This window comes from Pongo pygmaeus, chromosome 15 (assembly GCF_028885625.2).
Source record: "Pongo pygmaeus isolate AG05252 chromosome 15, NHGRI_mPonPyg2-v2.0_pri, whole genome shotgun sequence".
Lineage (NCBI taxonomy): Eukaryota > Metazoa > Chordata > Mammalia > Primates > Hominidae > Pongo > Pongo pygmaeus.
Window position 1 is genome coordinate 36,101,698 of NC_072388.2, and position 25,425 is coordinate 36,127,122.

Below are 25,425 nucleotides of genomic sequence, written 5' to 3' on the forward strand. Positions count from 1 at the left end.
AACTTTGTGCATTGTACAGTTTTCATTTGTACATAGCATAGTTTTCATTTTGTTGCTTTTCTTTTAATCTAAATTTTGTTTTGAAGTGGTTTAAAATATGTATATAATCACGTCTACTGATCTTTTCACTTGCAGTTTTTAATTGTAAATCATTTTTTAAAATATTATTTTATTTTAGTTTAAGTTCTGGGATACACGTGCAGAACGTCCAGGTTTGTTAGATACATATGTGCCATGGTGGTTTGCTGTACCCATCAACCTGTCATCTAGGTTTTAAGGACTGCATGCATTAGGAATTTGTCCTGATGCTCTCCCTCCCCTTGCCCCCGACCCCCGACAGGCCCTGGTGTGTGATGTTCCCCTCCCTGTGTCCATGTATTCTCATAGTTCAGTTCCCACTTATGAGTGAGAACATCTGGTGTTTGGTTTTCTGTTCCTGTGTTAATTTGCTGAGAATGATGGTTTCCAGCTTCATCCATGTGCAAAGGACATGAACTCATTCTTATCTTTTTCTTTCTTTTTTTTTTGAGACAGAGTTTTGCTCTTGTCACCCAGGCTGGAGTGCGATGGCATAGTCTCGGCTCACTGCAACCTCTGCCTCCTGGGTTCAAGCGATTTTCCTGCCTCAGCTTCCCGAGTAGTTGGGATTACAGGCATCTGCCACCACACCTGGCTAATTCTTGTATTTTTAGTAGAGACAGAGTTTTACCATGTTGGCCAGGCTGGTCTCAAACTTCTGACCTTAGGTGATCCACCCACCTTGGTCTCCCAAAGTGCTGGGATTACAGGCATGAGCCACCATGCCCGGCCTGGACTCCTTCTTTTTTATGGCTGCATAGTATTCCATGGTGTATATGTGCCACATTTTCTTTATAAGTCTATAATTGATGGGCATTTGGGTTGGTTCCAAGTCTTTGCTATTGTAAATATTGCTGCAGTAAACATACATGTGCATGTGTCATTATAGTAGAAAGATTTATAATCCTTTGGGTATATACCCTGTAATGGGATTGCTGTATCAAATTGTATTTCTGGTTCTAGATCCTTGAGGAATTGCCACACTATCTTCCACAATGGTTGAACTAATTTACACTCCCACCAACAGTGTAAAAGCGTTCCTACTTCTCCACACCCTCTCCAGCATCTGTTGTTACCTGACTTTTTATCAACATTCTAACTGGCATGAGATGATATCTCATTGTGGTTTTGATTTGCATTGATGAGCTTTTTTTCATATGTTTGTTGGCTTCATAAATGTCTTTTGAAAAGTGTATGTTCACATTCTTTGCCCACTTTTTGATGGTTTTTTTTTCTTGTAAATTGGTTTAAGTTCCTTGTAGATTCTGGATATTAGACCTTTGTCAGATGAATAGATTGCAAAAATTTTCTTCCATTCTGCAGGTTGCCTGTTCATTCTGATGATAGTTTTGTTTGCTGCACAGAAGCTCTTTAGTTTAATTAGATCCCATTTATCTATTTTAGCTTTTGTTGCCATTGCTTTTGGTGTTTTAGACATGAAGTCTTTGCCCATGCCTATGTGCTGAATGGCATTGCCTAAGTTTTTTTTATAGGTTTTTATGGTTTTAGGTTTTATGTTTAAATCTTTATTCCATCTTGAGTTAATTTTTGTATAAGGTGTAAGGAAGGGGTCCAGTTTCTGTTTTCTTCATATGGCTAGCCAGTTTCCCCAGCACCATTTATTAAATAGGGAATCCTTTCCCTGTTGCTTTTTATGTATATATGTGTGGTGTTATTTCTGAGGCCTCTGTTCTGTTCCATTGGTCTGTATATCTGTTTTGATACCAGAACCATGCTGTTTTGGTTACTGTAGCCTTGTAGTATAGTTTGAAGTTAGGTAGTGTGATGCTTCCAGTTTTGTTCTTTTTGCTTAGGATTGTCTTGGCTATATGGGCTCTTCTGTGGTTCCATATGAACTTTGAAGTAGTTGTTTCTAATTCTATGAAGAAAGTCAGTGGTAGCTCAATGGGAATAACATTGAATCTACAAATTACTTTGGGCAGTATGGCCATTTTCACAATAATGATTCTTCCTATCCGTGAGCATGGAATGTTTTGCCATTTGTTTGTCTCCTTTCTTATTTCCTTGAGCAGTGGTTTGTACTCCTTGAAGAGGTCCTTCATGTCCCTTGTAAGTTGTATTCTTAGATATTTTATTCTCTTTGTAGCAATTGTGAATGGGAGTTCACTCATGATTTGGCTCTCTGTTCGTCTATTATTGGTGTATAGGAATGCTTGTGATTTTTGCACATTGATTTTGTATCCTAAGACTGCTGAAGTTGCTTATCAGCTTAAGGAGATTTGGGGCTGAGATGATGGGGTTTTCTAAATATACAATCATGTCATCTGCAAACAGAGATAATTTGACTTCTTCTCTTCCTATTTGAATACGCTTTATTTCTTTCTCTTGCCTGATTTCACTGGCCAGAACTTCCAATACTATGTTGAATAGGAGTGGTGAGAGAGGCATCCTTGTCTTGTGCCAGTTTTCAAAGGGAATGCTTCCAGCATTTGGCCATTCTGTGTGATGTATATTATGGGTTTGTCATAAATAGCTCTTATTATTTTGAGATACATTCCATCAATACCTAGTTTATTGAGAGTTTCTAGCATGAAAGGGTGTTGAATTTTATTGAAGGCTTTTTCTGCATCTATTGAGATAATCATATGATTTTTGTTATTGGTTCTATTTATGTGATGGATTATGTTTATTTATTTGTGTATGTTGAACCAGCCTTGCATCCCAGGGATGAAGCCGACTCAGTCATGGTGGATAAGCTTTCTGATGTGCTGTTGGATTTGGTTTGCCAGTATTTTATTGAGGATTTTCACATCGATGTTCATCAGTGATACTGGCCTGAAATTTTTTTGTTGTTGTTGTGTCTCTGCCAGGTTTTGGTATCAGCACGATACCATCCTCATAAAATGAGTTACAGAGGAGTCCCTCTTTTTCTATTGTTTGGAACAGTTTCAGAAGGAATGGTACTAGCTTCTCTTTGTACCTCTGGTAGAATTCATCTGTGAATCTGCCTGGTCCTTGACGTTTTTTGGTTGGCAGGCTATTAATTACTGCCTCAATTTCAGAACTTGTTATTGGTCTATTCAGGGATTCAACTTCTTCCTAGTTTAGTCTTGGGAGGGTGTATGTGTCCAGGAATTTATCCATTTCTTCTAGATTTTCTAGTTTATTTGTGTGGAGGTGTTTGTAGTATTCTCTGATGGTAGTTTGTATTTCTGTGGGATCAGTGGTCATATCCCCTTTATCATTTTTTATTGTGTCTATTTGATTCTTCTCTCTTTTCTTCTTTATTTTAATTAATTAATTAATTAATTTATTTATTTATTTTTCTTGAGACGGAATCTTGCTCTATCACCCAGGCTGGAGTGCGGTGGCTCAATCTTGGCTCACTGCAAGCTCTGCCTCCCAGGTTCACGCCATTCTCCTGCTTCAGCCTCCTGAGTAGCTGGGACTACAGGTGTCTGCCACCACACCTGGCTAATTTTTTATTTTTATTTTTTGTATTTTTAATAGAGACGGGGTTTCACCGTGTTAGTCAGGATGGTCTCGATCTCCTGACCTTGTGATCTACCCACCTTGGCCTCCCAAAGTGCTGGGATTACAGGCATGAGCCACTGTGCCTGGCCTTCTTCTTTATTAATCTAGCTAGAGATCCATCTATTAGTTAATCTTAAAAAAACCAACTCCTGGATTCATTGATTATTTGAAGGGTTTTTCATGTCTCTACCTCCTTCAGTTCTGCTCTGATCTTATTTATTTCTTGTCTTCTGCTAGCTTTTGAATTTGTTTGCTCTTACTTCTCCAGTTCTTTTAATTGTGATATTAGGGTATCGATTTTAGATCGTTCCTGCTTTCTCTTGTGGGCATTTAGTGCTATAAATTTCCCTCTTAACACTGCTTTAGCTGTGTCCCAGAGATTCTGGTATGTTGCGTCTTTGTTCTCATTGCTTTCAAAGAACTTATTTATTTCTGTCTTAATTTCGTTATTTACCCAGTAGTCATTCAGGAGCTGGTTGTTCAGTTTCCATGTAATTATGCGGTTTTAACTGAGTTTCTTAATCCTGAGTTCTAATTTGATTGCACTGTGGCCTGAGAGACTGTTTGTTATGATTTCCATTATTTTGCATTTGCTGAGGAGTGTTTTACTTCCAATTATGTGGTCAATTTTAGAATAAGTGCGATGTGGTGCTGAGAATAATGTATATTCTGTTGATTTGGGGTGGAGAGTTCTGTAGGTGTCTATTAGGTCCACTTGGCCCAGAGATGAGTTCAAGTCCTGAATATCCTTGTCAATTTTCTGTCTCATTGATGTGTCTAATATTGACAATGGAATGACAAAGTCTCCCACTATTATTGTATAGGAGTCTAAGTCACTTTGTAGGTCTCTAAGAACTTGCTTTATGAATCTGGGTGCTCCTGTATTGTATTGGGTGCATATATATTTAGGATAGTTAGTTCTTCTTGTTGAAGTGATCCCTTTACCATTATGTAACGGCCTTCTTTGTCTTTTTTGATCTTTGTTTATTTAAAGTCTGTTCTATCAGAGACTAAGATTGTAACCCCTGCTTTTTTTTCGCTTTCCATTTGCTTGGTAGTTCTTTCTCCATCCCTTTATTTTGAGCCTATGTGTATCTTTGCAAGAGAGATCAGTCTCCTGAATGTAGCACACCTATGGGTCTTGACTCTTTATCCAATTTGCATGTCTGTATCTTTTAATTTGGGCATTTAGTCCATTTACATTTAAGGTTAATATTGTTTTGTGTGAATTTTAACCTGTCATGATGCTGGCTGGTTATTTTATACATTAGTTGATGCAGTTTCTTCATAGCGTCATTGGTCTTTATATTTTGGTGTGTTTTTGCAGTGGTTGGTACCAGTTTTTCCTTTCCATATTTAGTGCTTCCTTCAGGAGCTCTTGTAAGGCAGGCCTGGTGGTGACAAAATCCATCACCATTTGTTTGTCTGGAAAGGATTTTATTTCTCCTTCACTTATGAAGCTTAGTTTGGCTGGATATGAAATTCTGGGTTGAAAATTCTTTTCTGCTGGGTGCTCACGCCTGTAATCCCAGCACTTTGGGAGGCCAAGGTGGGCAGATCATGAGATCAGGAGATTGAGACCATCCTGGCTAACACGGTGAAACTCTGTCTCTACTAAAAATTAGCCAGGCGTGGTGGCATATGCCTATAGTCCCAGGTACTCAGGAGGCTGAGGCAGGAGAATCGCTTGTACCTGGGAGGTGGAGGTTGCAATGAGCTGAGATCGCACCACTATACTACAGCCTGAGCGAAAGAGCCAGACTCCATCTTAAAAAAAAAAAGAAAAAAAAGAAAGTTCTTTTCTTTAAGAATGTTGAATATTGCCTCCCCAGTGTCTTCTGGCTTGTAGGGTTTCTGCAGAGAAATCCACTGTTAGTCTGATGGGCTTCCCTTTGTGGGTAACCTGACCTTTCTCTTTGGCTGCCCTTAACATTTTTTCCTTTGTTTCAGCTTTGGAGAATCTGACCATTATGTGTCTTGGGATTGCTCTTCTCGAGGAGTATCTTAGTGGTGTTCTCTGTATTTCCCGAATTTGAATGTTGGCCTGTTTCGCTAGGTTGCGGTTCTCCTGGATAACATCCTGAAGTGTGTTTTCCAACTTGGTTCCATTCTCCCTGTCACTTTCAGGTATACCAATCAATCGTAGATTTCGTCATTTCACATAGTCCCATATTTCTTGGAGGCTTTGTTCATTCCTTTTCATTCTTTCTTCTCTAATCTTGTCTTCACACCTTACTTCATTAAGTTTATCTTCAATGTCTGATATCCTTTTTTCTACTTGATTGATTTGGCTATTGATACTTGTGTATGCTTCACGAAGTTCTTCTCCTGTGTTTTTCAGCTCCATCAGGTCATTTATCTTCTTCTCGAAATTGGTTATTCTAGTTAGCCGTTCCTGTTAACTTGTTATCAAGGTGTTTAGCTTCCTTGCATTGGGTTAGAATATGCTCCTTTAGCTCAGAGGAGCTTGTTATTACCCACCTTCCAAAGCCAACTTCTGTCAATTCATCAATCTCATTCTCTATCCAGTTTTGTGCCCTCGCTGGAGAGGAGTTGCAATCATTTGGAGAAGAGGCATTCTGGTTTTTGGAATTTTCAGCTTTTTTGCACTGGTTCTTCCTCATGTTCGTGGATTTATCTATCTTTGATCTCTGAGGCTGATGACCTTTGGATGGGGTTTTTGTGTGGGTGTCCTTTTTGTTGATGTTGATGTTGTTGCTTTCTGTTTGTTAGTTTTTCTTCTAAGAGTCAGGCCCCTGTTCTGTAGATCTGCTGCAGTTTGCTAGAGGTTCACTTCAGACCCTGTTTGCCTGGGTATCACCAGTGGAGGCTGCTGAAAAGCGAAGTTTGCTTCCTGCTCCTTCCTCAGGAAGCTTTGTCCCAGAGGGGCACCGGCCTGATTCCAGCCAGAGCTCTCCTGTATGAGGTGTCTGTCGACCCCTGTTGGGAGGTCTCTCCCAGACAGGAGGCACAGGGGTCAGGGACCCACTTGAGGAGGCAGTCTGTCCCTTAGCAGAGCTCGAGTGCTGTGCTGTTAGAATATTCCTTGTCAGGATCAGCTGCTCTCTTCAGAGCCAGCAGGCAGGAACGTTTAAGTCCACTGAAGCTGCACCCACAGCTGCCCCTTTCCTCAGGTGCTCTGTCCCAGGGAGATGGGAGTTTTATCTATAAGCCCCTAACTGGGACTGCTGCCTTTCTTTCAGAGATGCCCTGCCCAGTAAGGAGGAATCTAGAGAGGCAGTCTGGCCACAGCCGCTTTGCCGTACTGTGGTGAATTCCCCCCAGTCGAAACCTCCCTGGCCTCCTTAGCACTATCAGGGGAAAACCACCTACTCAAGCCTCTGTAATGATGGATGCCCCTCCCCACACCAAGTTAGATCATCCCAGGTCGACTTCAGACTGCTGCCCTGGCAGCTTGAATTTCAAGCCAGTGGTTCTTAGCTTGCTGGGCTCTGTGGGAGTGGGACCTGCTGAGTGAGACCACTTGGCTCCCTGGCTTCAGCCCCCTTTCCAGGGGAGTAAACAGTTCTGTCTTACTGGAGTTCCAGGTGCCACTGGGGTACAAAAAATAACTCCTGCAGCTAGCTCGGTGTCTGCCCAAACAGCCACCCAGTTTTGTGCTTGAAACCCAGGGTCCTGGTGGTGTAGGCACACAGGGAATCTCCTGATCTGCAGATTGCAATAACCATGGGAAAAGTGTAGTATCTAGGCTGGATAGCATAGTCCCTCATGGCTTCCCTTGGTTGGGGAGGGAGGTCCCTGGCTCCTTGCACTTCCCAGGTGAGACAGCACCCCACCCTCCTTCTGCTTGTCTTCTGTTGGCTGCACCCACTGCCTAACCAGTCCCAATGAGATGAACTGGTACCTCAGTGGGAAATGCAGAAATCACCCACCTTCTGCGTGGGTCTTGCTGGGAGCTACAGACCAGAACTCTTCCTATGCGGCCATCTTGCTGGATCTCCTTAAATCATTTTTAAAGTAAAATAAAGCTTATATCCAGAAAAGTGTACAAAATGGAAATGTATAGCATAATGACTTATCATAATGTCAATACCCACGTAACCATCATCAGGTCATTTCCAACAATCTAGAAACCCCCTCATGCCTTTGTCTTTCCTGGGGGAAGACAACCACTGTCTATTTTAATCACTTCCTTATAGTTCTTTATAGTTGCCTCAAATAAGTATGTGTTCGTAAACATTCTTAGTTTAATTTTGCCTATTTTTTGAACTTTATATAAATTGAATTATATGATAGTATTCTTTTATGTCTAGCTTCTTTCTCTGAGTATTATGTGCTATTGCATGTGGCTCTAGATTCCTCACTTCATATTTATGGGATACAAAGTGATGTTATGATACATGTATACAATCTGTGATGATTGAATTGAGCTTATTAACATATCCATCACCTCAAATACTTACCATTTTTTCCTCCTGTCTAACTGAAACATTGTACTCTTTGACCAACAATTCCCCATTTTTCGTAACACCCAACCTCTAATAACCAGTATTATGCTACTCTCTGCCTCTATATATTTGTTTTAGATTCCACATATAAAGAAGAACATTTGGTATTTTTCTCTGCCTGGCTTATTTCGCTTAACATAATGTCTTCCAAGTTAATTCGTATTGTTGTAAGTGGTGGGATTTCCCTTTTTTTTAAGAAAAGGCTGAATAGTATTTAATTGTGTATATAAAACACATTTTCTTTGCTTATTCATCTGTTGATAGACACTTAGCTTGATTTCTTATCTTGGCTATTGTGAATAATGCTATAAGAAATGTGGAGTACAGATGTCTCTTTGACATACTGATTTAAAATACTTTGGATATATACCCAGAAGTGGATTGCTGGACCATATGGTGACTCTATTTTTAGTTTTTAAGGCACCGCCATACTGTTTTTCATAATGGCTGTATTAACTTAAAATCCCACCAACAGTGTACAAGAGTTCCCTTTTCTCAAAATCCTCGCCAAATTTATCTTTCATCTTTTGATAATAGTGTGAAGTGATAGCTCATTGTGGTTTTAATTTTTCATTTCCCTAATGATGTTGAGCATTTTTTCATATACCTGTTGGTCATTTATATGTCTTCTTTTGAGAAATATGTACTCAGGTCCTTTGCCCATTTTTTAATTGGGTTGTTTTCTCCCATTCTGAAGGTTGCTTCTTCGCTTTAATTGTTTCCTTTGCTGTGCAGAAGCTTTTTAGTTTGATGTAATGCCACTTGTGTATTTTTGCTTTTGTTTTCATTCAATTTATGTGGTATATTACATTGATTTATTTACATATGTTGAGCCACCCTTGTGTTTCTAGGATAAACCCCCTTGATCATAGTGTGTCTTTCTTTTTCTTTTTCTTTTCTTTTCTTTTTTTTTTTTTTTTTTGAGACGGAGTCTCGCTCTGTCGCCCAGGCAGGCTGGAGTGCAGCGGTGCCATCTCGGCTCACTGCAAGCTCCGCCTCCTGGGTTCACGCCATTCTTCTGCCTCAGCCTCCCGAGTAGCTGGGACTACAGACGCCCACCACCATGCCTGCCTAATTTTTTTCTATGTTTTTAGAAGAGATGGGGTTTCACTGTGTAAGCCAGGATGGTCTCGATCTCCTGACTTCATGATCCACCTGCCTCGGCCTTCCAAAGTGCTGGGATTACAGACGTGAGCCACCGCACCCGGCCCTGTATCTTTCTTTTAATATACTGTTGCATTCAATTTGCTCATATTTATTGATGATTTTTGCATCTATATTGGTAAGGGACATTGGTGTGTGTTTGTGCTGTCTTTGTCTGGCTTTAATAACAGGGTAATGCTGCTTTAATAAAGTGAATGAGAAAGTATTTTCTCTTTATTTGTAGGGAGATTTTGAGAATGCTTGGTGTTAATTTTTCAGACACTTGGTAGAATTTACTGTTGACATGTTCTTGTCCTTGGCTTTTCTATGTTTTTTGATACTTCTTCACTTGATATGGTCTATTCAGGCTTTCTGTTTCTTCTTGAGTTGGTTTTGGAAGTTTGGGTATTTCTAGGAATTTCTTCATTTCTTCTAAGTTCTTCCAATTTGTTAGCATGCAATTGTTCATAGTATTCTTTTACATAATACTACTTTTTATTTCTTCAAGGGTAGTAGCAATGTTCCCACTTTCATTTCTTATTTTAGTAATTTGAGTCATCTTTTCTTCTCAGTCGGTCTAGCTAAGAAATTGTCAATTTTGTTAATATTTAAAAACACCAACATTTGGCTTTGTTGATTCTATTGTTTTCATATTCTCTATTTCATTTATCTTTGCTCTAATCTTTATTATTTCCTTCCTTCTGCTTGCTTTAGGTTTAGTTTTCTCTTATTTTTCTAGGCCTATTAAGGCAGAAAGTAAGATTACTGGCTTGAGATCTTTCTTCTTATTTAATGTATGCATTTATAGCCATACATTTCTCATTGCTTTGCTGCATCTCCTAAGTTTTGGTATGTTGTATTACTTTTTCATTTGTCTCAAAGTATTTTTTAATTTCCTTTGTAATTTTCCCTTTGACCTATCTGCCATTTAATTTCCACATACTTGTGAATTTCCCAAAATTTCTTTTGTTATTGTTTTCTAGTTTTATCCATTGTAGTTAGAAAATATACTTTGTATGATCCATCTTTAAAATTTACTGGGACTTGCGTTATGGCCTAACATATGGTGTGTCCTAAGAATGTTCCAAGTTTGCTTGAGAAGAATTTGTACTCAGCTGTTGTTAGATGAAGTGTTCTATATATATTTGTTAGGTCTAGTTAGTTTATGCTATTGTTCAAGTCCTCTGTTTCATTGTTGAACTTCTGTCTAGTTGTTCTATTCATAATTGAAAGTGAGGTATTGAAGTCTCCAACTATTATTATAGAATTATTTATTTCTCCCTTCAATTCTGTTAGTCTTTGCTGCATATATTTTGGGGCTCTGTTTTTGACTGTGTTTATAATTGTCATATCTTCCTGACTGATTGACTCTTTCATCAATACGTAATGGTCTTCTTTGTCCCTTGTAATAATTATTGCCTTAAAATCTATTTTGTCTGATATTAGCAAAGCTACTCCCACTCTCTTTTGGTTAATATTTGTGTGGAATACCTTTTCCCATCCTTTCACTTTCAACCGATTTGTATCTTTGATCTGAATTGAATTTTTTTCCTAGATATCATGTAGCTATATTATGGTTTGTAAAAATTCATTTTCCCAATATCTTCCTTTAGATTAGACAATTTAACCTATTTACATTTAATGCAATTAATGCTAAGGAAGAGCTAACTCTGCCATTTTGCTATTTGTTTTTCATATGTATATTTTTATATTGTATTTTGTATATTTTATGTATTATATTGTATATTGTATTTATATTTTTTATATTGTATATTTTTTGTTTTTCAATTTCTCCATAATTGCTTTACTTTTTAATTGATTTTTTCTACCATTTTGATTTCCTTCTCATTTCTTCTACTGTATAATTTTTAGTTATTGTCTTTGTGATTACCTTTGAATAATGATGTTAATTTATAATAATGTAGTTTGAATTAATATCAACTTAGTTTCAACAGTCTACAAAAATTTTGTGCCTGTATAAGTTTGTCCCCAACTTGATGTTGTTATTGTTGCAAATTACGTCTTTATAAACATTTAAAAAAATTTTTTTAGAGACAGGATCTCACTCTGTGCCCCAGGCTGGAATATAGTGGTGCAATCACAGCTCACTACAGTCTTGAACTCCTAGGCTCAAGTGATCCTCCCACCTCAGACTCCCAGGTAGCTAGGACTATAGGTGCACACCACCACACCTAATTTTTTTTTTTTTTTTTTTTTTTTTTTTTTTTTTTTTTTTTTAGAGAGGCACAAAATTTAAATAAAAAAAAATTTGTAGCCCAGGTTAGTTTCAAACGCTTTGCCTCAAGCAATCCCCCCACTTTGTGATCCTAAAGTGCTGGGATTACAGACATGAGCCACTGCACCCTGCCACAAATTACATCCTTATACATTGTATGCCCAGTGACATAGACTTATTATTGTTTTATGCATTTGTCTTTTATGTCACATAGAACAAAAAGAGTAATTAGAAACCAAAAGTACTATGCTACTGGCTTTTAAATTTACCTATTCGTTACTTTTGTTGGTGTTCTTTACCTTGTTGTATGGTTTCAAGTTTCCATCTAGTGTCTTTCATGTCAGCCTTAGGGACTCCTTTCAGGCTTTTTTGTAAAATAGGTTTACTAGCAATGGACTTCTTCAGGTTTCATTTACTCGGAAATGCTTTGATTTCTCCTTCATTTTTGAAGGCTAGTTTGCCAGGTATAGAATTCTTGCTTGATTTTTTCTTAAAGCAATTTAAATATGTTACCTACTGCCTTCTGATCTCTGTGATTTCTAATAAGAAATTGGATTAGTCTTATTGAAGATCCTTTGTATATGATGAGTCACATCTCTCTTGGTGTTTTCTATATTCTCTCCCACACCATCCCCCAAGATTTTCCTTGTCTTTGGTTGTTGACAGATTGATCATAGTGTGTCTCTATGTGAATCTCTTTGAGTTCATCCTAATTGGAGTCCTTGAACTTCTTGGATTAATACATTCATTTCTTTCATCAAATTTGGGAAGTTTTCAACCATCCATTTTAAAAATGTTATTTCTGCTCCTTTCTTTTTCTCTTCCTTCTGGAACTCACAACATATGCATATGTTGGTTGTTTCTTTTTTTAACTTTTATTTTAGGTTCAGAGGTACATATGCACACTTATGATATAGGTAAATTTGTGTCACAGGGGTTTGGTTTACAAATTATTTCATCACCAAGGTGATAAGCACAGTAACCAATAGGTAGTTTTTTGTTCCTTAGCCTCCCTCTCTCTACTCTCAAGTAGGACCCCGTGTCTATTGTTCCCTTATTTGTGTCCATGTGTTCTCAATATCTAGCTCCTACTTATAAGTGAGAACATGCAGTATTTGGTTTTCTGTTCCTGCATTAGTTTGCTTCGGATAATATCCTCCAGTTTTATTCATGTCACTGCAAAGGACATGATCTTGTTCTTTTTTATGGCTGCATAGTGTTCCATGGTGTATATGTACCACATTTTCTTTACTCAATCTGTCATTGATGGGCATTTAGATTGATTCCATGTCTTTGTTATTGTGAGAAGTGCTTCAGTGAACATACACATGCATGTGTCTTTATGGTACAATGATTTATATTTCTTTGGGTATATACCCAGTAATGTGATTGCTGGGTTGAATGCTAATTCTGCTTTGAGTTCCTTGAGAAATCATCAAACTACTTTCCACAATGGCTTAACTAGTTTACATCCCCACTAGCAGTGTATAAGCATTCCCTTTTCTTGGCAGCCTCACCAAGAAAATGTCATTTTAATAATAGCCATTCTGACTGGTGTGAAACGGTATATCATTGTGGTTTTGATTTGCATTTCTCTAATGATTAGTGATATTGAGCATTTTTTCATATGCTTATTGGCTGCATGTATGTCTTCTATTGAAAAGTGTCTGTTCATGTCCTTGGCCCACTTTTTAATGCTATTGTGTGTGGGGTTTTTTTGTTTGTTTGTTTGTTCATTAGTTTTTAAGTTCCTTATAGATTCTGGATATTAGACCTTTGTCAGATACATAGTTTGCAAATATTTTCTCCCATTCAGTAGGTTGTCTGTTTACTCTGTTGATAGTTCCTTTTGATGTGCAGAAGCTCTTTAGTTTCATTAGGTCCCATTTGTCAACTTTGTTTTTGTTGCAATTTGCTTCTGGCATTTTCATCATGAAATCCTTGCTAGGTCCTGTGTCCAGAATGGTATTTACTAGGTTATCATGCAGAGGTTTTATAGTTTTAGATTTTGCATTTAAGTTTTTATCTTGAGTTAATTCTTGTATATACTGTAAGGTAGGGGTTTCAATCTTCTACATATGGCTAGCCAGTCATCCCAGCACCATTTATTAAACAGGGAGTCCTTTTCCCATTGCTTGTTTTTGTCAACTTTGTCCAACATCAGATGGTTGTAGGTGTGTGGTATTATTTCTGGGCTTTTTATTCTGTTCCATTGGTTTATGTGTCTGTTTTTGTACCAGTACCGTGCTGTTTTGGTTGCTGTAGCCTTGTAGTATAGTTTGAAAATGGGTAATGTAATGCCTCCAGCTTTGTTCCTTTTGCTTAGAATTGCCTTGGCTTTTTGGGCTCTTTTTTGGTTCCATATGAATTTTAAAATGGCTTTTTCTGATTCTGTGAAGAATCTCATTGGTAATTTGATAGGAATATTATTGAATGTGTAAATTGCGTTGGGCAGTATGACCATTTTAACAATGTTGATTCTTTCTATCCATGAGCATGGAATGTTTTTTTCATTTGTTTGTGGTCATCTCTGATTCCTTTGAGCAGTGTTTTGTAATTCTCATTGTAGAGATCTTTCACCTCCCTAAGTTAGCTATATTCCTAGGTGTTGTATTCTTATTGTGGCTATTGTGAATGGGATTGCATTCTTGATTTGGCTTTCAGTTTGGAAATTCTTGGTATAGAGGAATGATACTGCTTTTGTGTACATTGATTTTGTATCCTGAAACTTTTCTGAAGTTGTTTATTAGATCAATGAAATTTTGGGCAGAAACTATGGGGGTTTTCTAGGTATACGATCATATCATCTGGAAATAGGGATAGTTTGACTTCTTCTCATCCTATTTGGATTCCTACTTTTTTTTTTCTCTTGCCTGATTACTGTGGCCAGGACTTCCAGTACTATGGTCAATAGGAGTGGTGAGAGAGGGCATACTTGTCTTTTTCTGGCTTTCAAGGGGAATGCTACCAGCTTCTGCCCATCCAATTTGATGTTGGGTATAGGTTTGTCATCAATGGCTCTTGTGATTTTTAAGCATGTTCTTTCAATTTCAAGTTTTTTAAGGGTTTTTAACATGAAGGTTTCTGCATCTATTGAGTTAATCATCTGGTTTTTGTTTTTAGCTCCGTTTATGTGATGAATCACATTTATCGATTTGCACGTGTGTAAACAACCTTGCATCTCAGGGATAAAGCCTACTTGCTCATGGTGGATTAGCTTTTTGACTTGCTGCTGGATTTGGTTTGGTAGTATTTTGCTGAGGATTTTTGCATCTATGTTCATCAAGGGTGTTGGCCTGAAGTTTTCATTTTTGTGTTTGTCTGTCACAGGTTTTGACATCAGGATAATGCTGGCCACGTAAAATGAGTTAGGAAGAGGCTCCTCCTGTTCAATATCTTTGTAATAGTTTCAGTAGAAATGGTACCAGCTCTTCTTTACACATCTGGTAGAATTTGGCTCTGAATCTCTCTGGTTCTGGGCTTTTTCTTGTTTGTAGGCTTTTTATTACTGATTCAATTTTGGAATTTGTTATTGGACTATTCAGGGTCAATTTATTCCTATTTCAGTTTTGGGAGGGTATATGTCTCCAGGAATTTATTCATTTCCTTTATGTTTTCTAGCTTGTGTGCATAGTGTTCATAGTAGTCTCAGAGGGTTTTTGTTTTTCTGTGAGGTCAGTGATGACACCCCTTTGTCATTTTTGATTGTGTCTGTTTGGATCTTCTTTTTTTGTAATTTATTAGCCTAGCTAGTGGTCTATCTTATTCATTCAAAAACATTAATGTTCAAAAACATAACTACTGGATTTGTTGATCTTTTATATGGCTTTTCACATCTCAATTCCCTTCAGTTCAGCTCTGATTTTGGTTATTTCTTGTCTTCTGCTATCTTTCAGGTTGGTTTGCTCTTGATTCTTTAGTTCCTCTAGTTGTGATGGTAGTTTGTTAATTTGGCATCTTCCTAAGTTTCTAATGTGGGCATTTAGTGCTATAAACTTTCCTCTTAACACTGCTTTAGCTGTATCCCAGAGATTCTGGTATGTTGTATCTCCGTTTCCATTAGTTGCATAGAATTGTTTGATTTCTGTCTTAATTTCATTATTTATCCAAAAGTCATTCAGGAGTAGGTTCTTAAATTTCCATATAATTTTGTGGCTTTTGAGCAATTTTCTTAGTATTGATTTATATTTTTACTGTGCTCTGGTCCAGGAGTGTGGTTGGTATGGTGGAGAGTTCTGTAGATATCTGTTAGGTCTATTTGGTCAAATGTCAGGTCCAATTCCTGAATATCTTTGTTAGTTTTCTACCTCAGTGACTTGTTAATACTGTCAGTGGGGTGTTGAAATCTCCCACTATTATCTTGTGGTTATCTAAGTCTCTTCATAGGTCTCTAAGAACTTGCTTTATGAATCTACGTCTCCTGTGTTGGATGCATATATATTTAGGATAGTTAGATCTTCTTGTTGGATTGAACCCTTTACCATTATGTAATGCCCTTCTTTGTCTTTTTTGATGTTTGTTGGTTTAAAGTCTGTTTTGTTTTAAATTAAAATAGCATCTCCACCTTTTTTTTCTGATTTTGATTGGCTTGGTAGGTTTTTCTCCATACCTTTACTTTGAGCTGATGGATGTCATTGCATTTGGTGTACCACTGGATCTTGATTCTTTATTCATCTTGCCACTGTATGCCTTTTCATTGGGGCATTTAGCCCGTTTACATTCAAGGTTAGTGTTGATATGTGTGTATTTGATCCTGTTATAATGTTGCCAGGTGGTTATTAAGCAGACTTGTTTGTGTGGTTGCTTTATAGTGTCATTGGTCTGTGTACTTAAGTGTGTTTTTGTAGTGGCTTGTGATGGTCTTTCCTTTCCATATTTAGCATTCCCTTCAGGACCTCTTTCTTGTAAGACAGGTCTGGTGGTAATGAATTCCCTTATCATTTGCTTGTTTGAAAAGGATCTTATTTCTCCTTTACTTATGAATGTTAGTTTGATTTGATATGAAATTCTGGGTTGGAAATTCTTTTCTTTAAGAATGCTGAATATGGGCTGAGGATGGATCACCTGAGGTGATCACCAGAGGTCAGGAGTTCGAGACCAGCCTGGCCAATGTGGTGAAACCCCGTCTCTACCAAAAAATACACAACTTAGCCGGACGGGGTGACTATAATGTCAGCTACTGGGGAGGCTGAGGCAGGAGAATCACTTAAACCTGGGTTGGGGGGGCGGGCGGAGGTTGGAGTGAGCCGAGATGGCGCCATTTAACTCTAGCCTGGGCGGAAGAGCGAAACTCCATCTCAAAAAAAAAAAATTGCTGAATATGGGCTCTCAATCTCTTCTGGCTTCTAGGGTTTATGCTAAAAGGTCTGCTGTTAGCCTAATGAGGTTCCCTTTGTAGGTGACCTGTCCTTTCTCATTAGCTACCTTTAGCATTTTTTTCTGTCATTTAGGCCTGGGAGAATCTGATGACTATGTGTCTTGGGGATGGTCTTTTTGTGTAGTATTTTGCAGGGGTTCTCTGCATTTCTTGAATTTGAATGTTGGCCTTTCTAGCAAAGTTGGGGAGATTTTCATGGATGATACACTGAAATAAATTTTCCAAGTTCCTTGCTTTCTCTCCCTTTCTTTCAGGAATGCCAATGAATCATAGATTTGGTTTATGTACATAATCCCATATTTCTTGGAAGTTTTGTTCATTCTTCTTTATTGTTTTTTCTTTATTTTTGTCTGACTGAGTTATTTCAGGGAACTGGTCTTTGAACTCTGAGATTTTTTTACTCAGCTTGGTCTATTCTGCTGTTAATACTTGCAATTGTATTCTGAAATTCTTAAAGTGATTTTTTTCAGCTCCATCAGTTCAGTTTGGTTCATTATTAAAATGACCATTTCATCTTTTATCTGCTGTATCATTTTATTGTATTCCTTAGAATCCTTGGTTTGGGTTTCAACTTTCACCTGAATCTCAATGATCTTTGTTCCTATTCATTTTCTGAATTCTGTTTCTGTGATTTCAGCCATTTCAGCCTGGTTAAGAACCATTGCTGGGGAGTGAATGCAGTAATTTGGAGGTAAGAAGACACTGGGTTTTTGAGTTGCCAGAGTCCTTGTGCTGCTTCTTTCTCATCTTTTTGGGCTGAAGTTCCTTCAGTCTTTGAAATTTGTCTCCTTCGTGTAGGTTTTTTTTTTTTTTTTGATGCTTTTATCTTCTTTGAAGTTTTTGGGGGTTTGATTGTGGTATAAGGTGGGTGCAGTTGACTGGTTTTGTTTCTGGAAAATTACAGGGGCCTAAGTCTTAGCTCAGCACTCCTGGGCTGCATGTTCTAACTCTGGGGGAGTGGTATTAGGTTTCTTTGTTCTCTGGCCCCTTAAGTTGGGAACCTGCTGTGCTGGAGGGGCCAAGGTGTTCCCAGACCACTGGCTACAACACTATGATGGGTGGTGCCAGCCAATGTGCTTCATTGGGTGGTGGCAGCAGGATCTGTGCTCCTTTGCACATGCCAGCAGCAGTGGCAGTACAGTGGGGTGCATGCTTATCAGCTGGGGTGGTTTGCTGGTGGGCATAGGATGTCAGTCTCTGTGTGGGTGTTCACAGTGACTGCGGTGGCAGCATTGGGGGTGACAGGGACACTGGTATCCATTCATGTGTTTGTGGCAGGGTTGGGTAGGAGTTCAGGTCCTGGTGGATGTTGGGCTCATGGCCTTCATGTGCGTGTTCTTATGGTGGCAGTGGCAGGTGTAGGGCTGGTGGCCTCTGTGTGTGCATTTGCACTGGCAGCAATGGCAGTGCAGGGCTGGGGGTGGTGCTGCTGATCTCCATGTGTGTGTCTGCACCAGCAATGGTGGCCCAGCAGTGAGAGTGGCAGAGTGTGCTCATGCCAGCAGCTAGTGGCATGGTGGGGTGCACATGCAATTGCGCATCATTGAGGAAGGGATGGTGAAATCTGCCCACATGTGTGTGCACCTGCAAAGTGATGAGGGAGTGGCCACTGATGACTGTGGGCCAGCAAAGCAGTGTTGGGGAGGCCCTGGTGGAGGGAGGTTGCAGGTGGGCTGGTGCCTGTCATCTGGAACTGCTCTGCCGGACCCCTCCAATAGTCAAGGGTGCTCTGCCAGTGCAAGAGGTATGACGTGGACCCCTGGGAGGCACCCTGGTTGGGCATCTGAGGCTGCACTATGAGCAGGTGTGGCCACCCTGGGGTCCTGGGAGAGGCCAGCAGACATGGGAGGGCACTCAAGTTGGACTGGCATCGTCTCCAGGGCAAGGTTGCCCTGCTTTATTGAGGCCCAACAACTCCCCTAAGGCTAAAGTCTCCAAGGGGAGCATGGCAGACCTTGGGGGATGGGCATCCCTGACTGTGCTTCATTGCAGGCTTTCCTGCTCCAAACCCTCTGGGCTTTGCACAAGCTGGAATTTTGCCCCACCACCTTTCTAAGAAGCTCTTGCTGCCAGCTTAAGTGTCTGTGGGGGTCATGAGGTCTCCTGCTGCCAGGATTCCAGAAGTCTGTGGTGAGAGCAGGTTGCTGCTTTCCTGTTCAACTCATCCTTTCCCAGGAGTCACTGGGAGCCAGAAATGAGTCCCAGTTCATGGTAGCCCCATGCAGGGTTCCCAAGTTCCTCCCCATTCAGTGCTTCATCTTTGTCCTCCTTCTGTTCATTCTCAATGCATTCCCTGTGAAGATCTGCTTTTTGGCTTCCTTATTTTGAAGGATAAATGCCCCTTGGCCATTATATACTTTTAGTGGATCATTTAAAAATAGTACTGCATTTTCTTTGTCTTTAATATTTTAAATCTATATCCATGGTAAAATTGGTCACTATAGTGACCAAAATCTGACTATAGTCAGATTTTGATTTCAGCATTTGACTACTTTTTAAAAAATTGCTTAAGTGTTCCATCTTTTCTTAGAAACATGTCCTTTATTATTAGATATTTTTTTCTTTTTGAAAGTTTGGAATAACTTGCCTCTAAAATTATCCCAACTTACAGCCATTTGCTGAGAGGGCAAAATTTTTCGAAACTCTTTACAAATTATTCCCTTGTTATTGGTCTATTCTGGTTGTCTACTTCTTGAATTGAAGGGACATTACTTGCAGGAAGGGATCAAATTAGTTGGAGGAGAACAAAAAGGTTAATTGAAGGTATTATTAGGTGGTGCTGTCTCAGGGGGCCTCATATGCCATTTTTAAAGAATTGGCCTTATCCCATTACCAATATGGGCCATGGAAAGAAAGTTTTTGAGAAAGTAGGTCTTTATTATATTATAGCCAAATCTTATCACTCTGGCTCTAGGAATAGAGTAAAATAAGAGCCCAGGTGTGAGCTGATGAAGGTCTGAATTACTGACGAAGTTGAAACAAAAGAAGAAACAAATGCAAAAGTCAGTCTGTTTGAATGAATGAATGAATTAATTAATGGCATGCTACACAGAATATTACAAAAGGTTTATTCTGTAAAATTTTAAGTTCAGAAACATATATATGCTCAAAATTAATTAGTAATATTTTTTAGCAGTGAATACTAATTACAAATAAATACAAAGCTCTTCTACTTATTAGAAAATTAGTGAAACTTTTTTTCCTCAACTTTTAAGTTCAGGGGTACATATGCCAGATGTGCACATAGGCACATTTTTGTTACATAGGTAAATGTGTGCCTTGGTGGTTTGATACACAGATCATCCCATCACCTAGGTGTTAAGCCCAGTATCCATTAGCGATTCTTCCTGATGCTATCCCTCCCCTCACCCCTCTTCTGACAGGCCCCAGTGTGTGTTGTTCCCTTTCATGCATTCATGTGTTGTCATCATTCAGCTCCCATTTATAAGTGAGAACATGCAGTGTTTGGTTTTCTGTTCCTGTGTTAGTTTGCTGAGGATAATGGCTTCTAACTCCATACATGTCCCTGCGAAAGACATGTTCTCATTTTCTTTTATGGCTGTGTAGTATTCCATGGTATATATGTACCACATTTTCTTTTTTTAAATTATACTTTAAGTTCTGGGTTACATGTGCAGAATGTGCAGCTTTGTTACATAGGTATACATGTGCCATGGCGGTTTGCTGCACCCATCAGCCCATCACCTACATTAGATATTTCTCCTAATGTTATCCCATCCCTAGCCTCCCACCCACTACGGACCCCGGTGTGTGATGATCCCCTCCCTGTGTCCATGTGTTCTCATTGTTCATCTCCCACTTATGAGTGAGAATATGTAGTGTTTGGTTTTCTGATCTTGTGATAGTTTGCCAAGAATGATGATTTCCAGCTTCATCCATGTCCCTGCAAAGGATGTGAACTCATCCTTTTGTATGGCTGCATAGTATTCCATGGTGTATATGTGCCACATTTTCTTTTTTTTTTTTTTTCTTTTATTATTATTATTATTATACTTTAGGTTTTATGGTACATGTGCACAATGTGCAGGTAAGTTACATATGTATACATGTGCCATGCTGGTGCGCTGCACCCACCAACTCGTCATCTAGCATTAGGTATATCTCCCAATGCTATCCCTCCCCCCTCCCCCCACCCCACAACAGTCCCCAGAGTGTGATGTTCCCCTTCCTGTGTCCATGTGTTCTCATTGTTCAATTCCCACCTATGAGTGAGAATATGCGGTGTTTGGTTTTTTGTTCTTGCGATAGTTTACTGAGAATGATGATTTCCAATTTCATCCATGTCCCTACAAAGGACGTGAACTCATCATTTTTTATGGCTGCATAGTATTCCATGGTGTATATGTGCCACATTTTCTTAATCCAGTCTATCATTGTTGGACATTTGGGTTGGTTCCAAGTCTTTGCTATTGTGAATAATGCGGCAATAAACATACGTGTGCATGTGTCTTTATAGCAGCATGATTTATAGTCCTTTGGGTATATACCCAGTAATGGGATGGCTGGGTTGAATGGAATTTCTAGTTCTAGATCCCTGAGGAATCGCCACACTGACTTCCACAAGGGTTGAACTAGTTTACAGTCCCACCAACAGTGTAAAAGTGTTCCTATTTCTCCACATCCTCTCCAGCACCTGTTGTTTCCTGACTTTTTAATGATTGCCATTCTAACTGGTGTGAGATGGTATCTCATTGTGGTTTTGATTTGCATTTCTCTGATAGCCAGTGATGGTGAGCATTTTTTCATGTGTTTTTTGGCTGCATCAATGTCTTCTTTTGAGAAGTGTCTGTTCATGTCCTTTGCCCACTTTTTGATGGGGTTGTTTGTTTTTTTCTTGTAAATTTGTTGGAGTTCATTGTAGATTCTGGATATTAGCCCTTTGTCAGATGAGTAGGTTGCGAAAATTTTCTCCCATTTTGTAGGTTGCCTGTTCACTCTGATGGTAGTTTCTTTTGCTGTGCAGAAGCTCTTGAGTTTAATTAGATCCCATTTGTCAATTTTGGCTTTTGTTGCCATTGCTTTTGGTGTTTTAGACATGAAGTCCTTGCCCATGCCTATGTCCTGAATGGTAATGCCTAGGTTTTCTTCTAGGGTTTTTATGGTTTTAGGTCTAACATTTAAGTCTTTAATCCATCTTGAATTGATTTTTGTATAAGGTGTAAGGAAGGGATCCAGTTTCAGCTTTCTACATATGGCTAGCCAGTTTTCCCAGCACCATTTATTAAATAGGGAATCCTTTCCCCATTTCTTGTTTTTGTCAGGTTTGTCAAAGATCAAATACTTGTAGATATGTGGCATTATTTCTGACGGCTCTGTTCTGTTCCATTGATCTATATCTCTGTTTTGGTACCAGTACCATGCTGTTTTGGTTACTGTAGCCTTGTAGTATAGTTTGAAGTCAGGTAGTGTGATGCCTCCAGCTTTGTTCTTTTGGCTTAGGATTGACTTGGCGATGCGGGCTCTTTTTTGGTTCCATATGAACTTTAAAGTAGTTTTTTCCAATTCTGTGAAGAAAGTCATTGGTAGTTTGATGGGGATGGCATTGAATCTGTAAATTACCTTGGGAAGGATGGCCATTTTCATGATATTGATTCTTCCTACCCATGAGCATGGAATGTTCTTCCATTTGTTTGTATCCTCTTTTATTTCCTTGAGCAGTGGTTTGTAGTTCTCCTTGAAGAGGTCTTTCACATCCCTTGTAAGTTGGATTCCTAGGTATTTTATTCTCTTTGAAGCAATTGTGAATGGGAGTTCACTCATGATTTGGCTCTCTGTTTGTCTGTTATTGATGTATAAGAACGCTTGTGATTTTTGCACATTGATTTTGTATCCTGAGACTTTGCTGAAGTTGCTTATCAGCTTAAGGAGATTTTGGGCTGAGACAATGGGGTTTTCTAGATATACTATCATGTCATCTGCAAACAGGGACAATTTGACTTCCTCTTTTCCTAATTGAATACCCTTGATTTCCTTCTCCTGCCTAATTGCCCTGGCCAGAACTTCCAACACTATGTTGAATAGAAGTGGTGAGAGAGGGCATCCCTGTCTTGTGCCAGTTTTCAAAGGGAATGCTTCCAGTTTTTGCCCATTCAGTATGATATTGGCTGTGGGTTTGTCATAAATAGCTCTTATTATTTTGAGATACGTCCCATCAATTCCTAATTTATTGAGAGTTTTTAGCATGAAGGGTTGTTGAATTTTGTCAAAGGCCTTTTCTGCATCTATTGAGATAATCATGTGGTTTTTGTCTTTCGTTCTGTTTATATGCTGGATTACATTTATTGATTTGCGTATATTGAACCAGCCTTGCATCCCAGGGATGAAGCCCACTTGATCATGGTGGATAAGCTTTTTGATGTGCTGCTGGATTCGATTTGCCAGTATTTTATTGAGGATTTTTGCATCAATGTTCATCAAGGATATTGGTCTAAAATTCTCTTTTTTTGTTGTGTCTCTGCCAGGCTTTGGTATCAGGATGATGCTGGCCTCATAAAATGAGTTAGGGAGGATTCCCTCTTTTTCTATTGATTGGAATAGTTTCAGAAGGAATGGTACCAGCTCCTCCTTGTACCTCTGGTAGAATTCGGCTGTGAATCCATCTGGACCTGGACTTTTTTTGGTTGGTAAGCTATTGATTATTGCCCCAATTTCAGCTCCTGTTATTGGTCTATTCAGAGATTCAACTTCTTCCTGGTTTAGTCTTGGGAGGGTGTATGTGTTGAGGAATTTATCCATTTCTTCTAGATTTTCTAGTTTATTTGCATAGAGGTGTTTGTAATATTCTCTGATGGTAGTTTGTATTTCTGTGGGATCGGTGGTGATATCCCCTTTATCATTTTTTATTGCATCTATTTGATTCTTCTCTCTTTTTTTCTTTATTAATCTTGCTAGCGGTCTATCAATTTTGTTGATCCTTTCAAAAAACCAGCTCCTGGATTCATTTATTTTTTGAAGGGTTTTTTGTGTCTCTATTTCCTTCAGTTCTGCTCTGATTTTAGTTATTTCTTGCCTTCTGCTAGCTTTTGAATGTATTTGCTCTTGCTTTTCTAGTTCTTTTAATTGTGATGTTAGGGTGTCAATTTTGGATCTTTCCTGCTTTCTCTTGTGGGCATTTAGTGCTATAAATTTCCCTCTACACACTGCTTTGAATGCATCCCAGAGATTCTGGTATGTTGTGTCTTGGTTCTCGTTGGTTTCAAAGAACATCTTTATTTCTGCCTTCATTTCGTTATGTACCCAGTAGTCATTCAGGAGCAGGTTGTTCAGTTTCCACGTAGTTGAGCGGTTTTGAGTGAGATTCTTAATCCTGAGTTCTAGCTTGATTGCACTGTGATCTGAAAGACAGTTTGTTACAATTTCTGTTCTTTTACATTTATTGAGGAGAGCTTTACTTCCAAGTATATGGTCAATTTTGGAATAGGTGTGGTGTGGTGCCGAAAAAAATGTATATTCTGTTGATTTGGGGTGGAGAGTTCTGTAGATGTCTATTAGGTCTGCTTGGTGCAGAGCTGAGTTCAATTCCTGGGTATCCTTGTTGACTTTCTGTCTCGTTGATCTGTCTAATGTTGATAGTGGGGTGTTAAAGTCTCCCATTATTAATGTGTGGGAGTCTAAGTCTCTTTGTAGGTCACTCAGGACTTGCTTTATGAATCTGGGTGCTCCTGTATTGGGTGCATATATATTTAGGATAGTTAGCTCTTCTTGTTGAATTAATCCCTTTACCATTATGTAATGGCCTTCTTTGTCTCTTTTGATCTTTGTTGGTTTAAAGTCTGTTTTATCAGAGACTAGGATTGCAACCCCTGCCTTTTTTTGTTTTCCATTTGCTTGGTAGATCTTCCTCCATCCTTTTATTTTGAGCCTATGTGTGTCTCTGCACGTGAGATGGGTTTCCTGAATACAGCACACTGATGGGTCTTGAGTCTTTATCCAGTTTGCCAGTCTGTGTCTTTTAATTGGAGCATTTAGTCCATTTACATTTAAAGTTAATATTGTTATGTGTGAATTTGATCCTGTCATTATGATGTTAGCTGGATATTTTTCTCGTTAGTTGATGCAGTCTCTTCCTAGTCTCGATGTTCTTTACATTTCGGTATGATTTTGCAGTGGCTGGTACCAGTTGTGCCTTTCCATGTTTAGCGCTTCCTTCAGGAGCTCTTTTAGGGCAGGCCTGGTGGTGACAAAATCTCTCAGCATTTGCTTGTCTGTAAAGTATTTTATTTCTCCTTCACTTATGAAGCTTAGTTTGGCAGGATATGAAATTCTGGGTTGAAAATTCTTTTCTTTAAGAATGTTGAATATTGGCCCCCACTCTCTTCTGGCTTGTAGGGTTTCTGCCGAGAGATCCGCTGTTAGTCTGATGGGCTTCCCTTTGATGGTAACCCGACCTTTCTCTCTGGCTGCCCTTAACATTTTTTCCTTCATTTCAACTTTGGTGAATCTGACAATTATGTGTCTTGGAGTTGCTCTTCTCGAGGAGTATCTTTGTGGCGTTCTCTGTATTTCCTGAATCTGAATGTTGGCCTGCCTTGCTAGATTGGGGAAGTTCTCCTGGATAATATCCTGCAGAGTGTTTTCGAACTTGGTTCCATTCTCCCTGTCACTTT

At 39.0% G+C, this 25,425-nt stretch overlaps 1 protein-coding gene across 3 annotated transcripts in view; it reads left to right on the forward strand.

The window, feature by feature from the left end:
- Positions 1-25,425, forward strand: part of TTC6 (tetratricopeptide repeat domain 6) — a 242,888-nt gene that overhangs the window by 161,204 nt on the left and 56,259 nt on the right. The window lies entirely within an intron of this gene.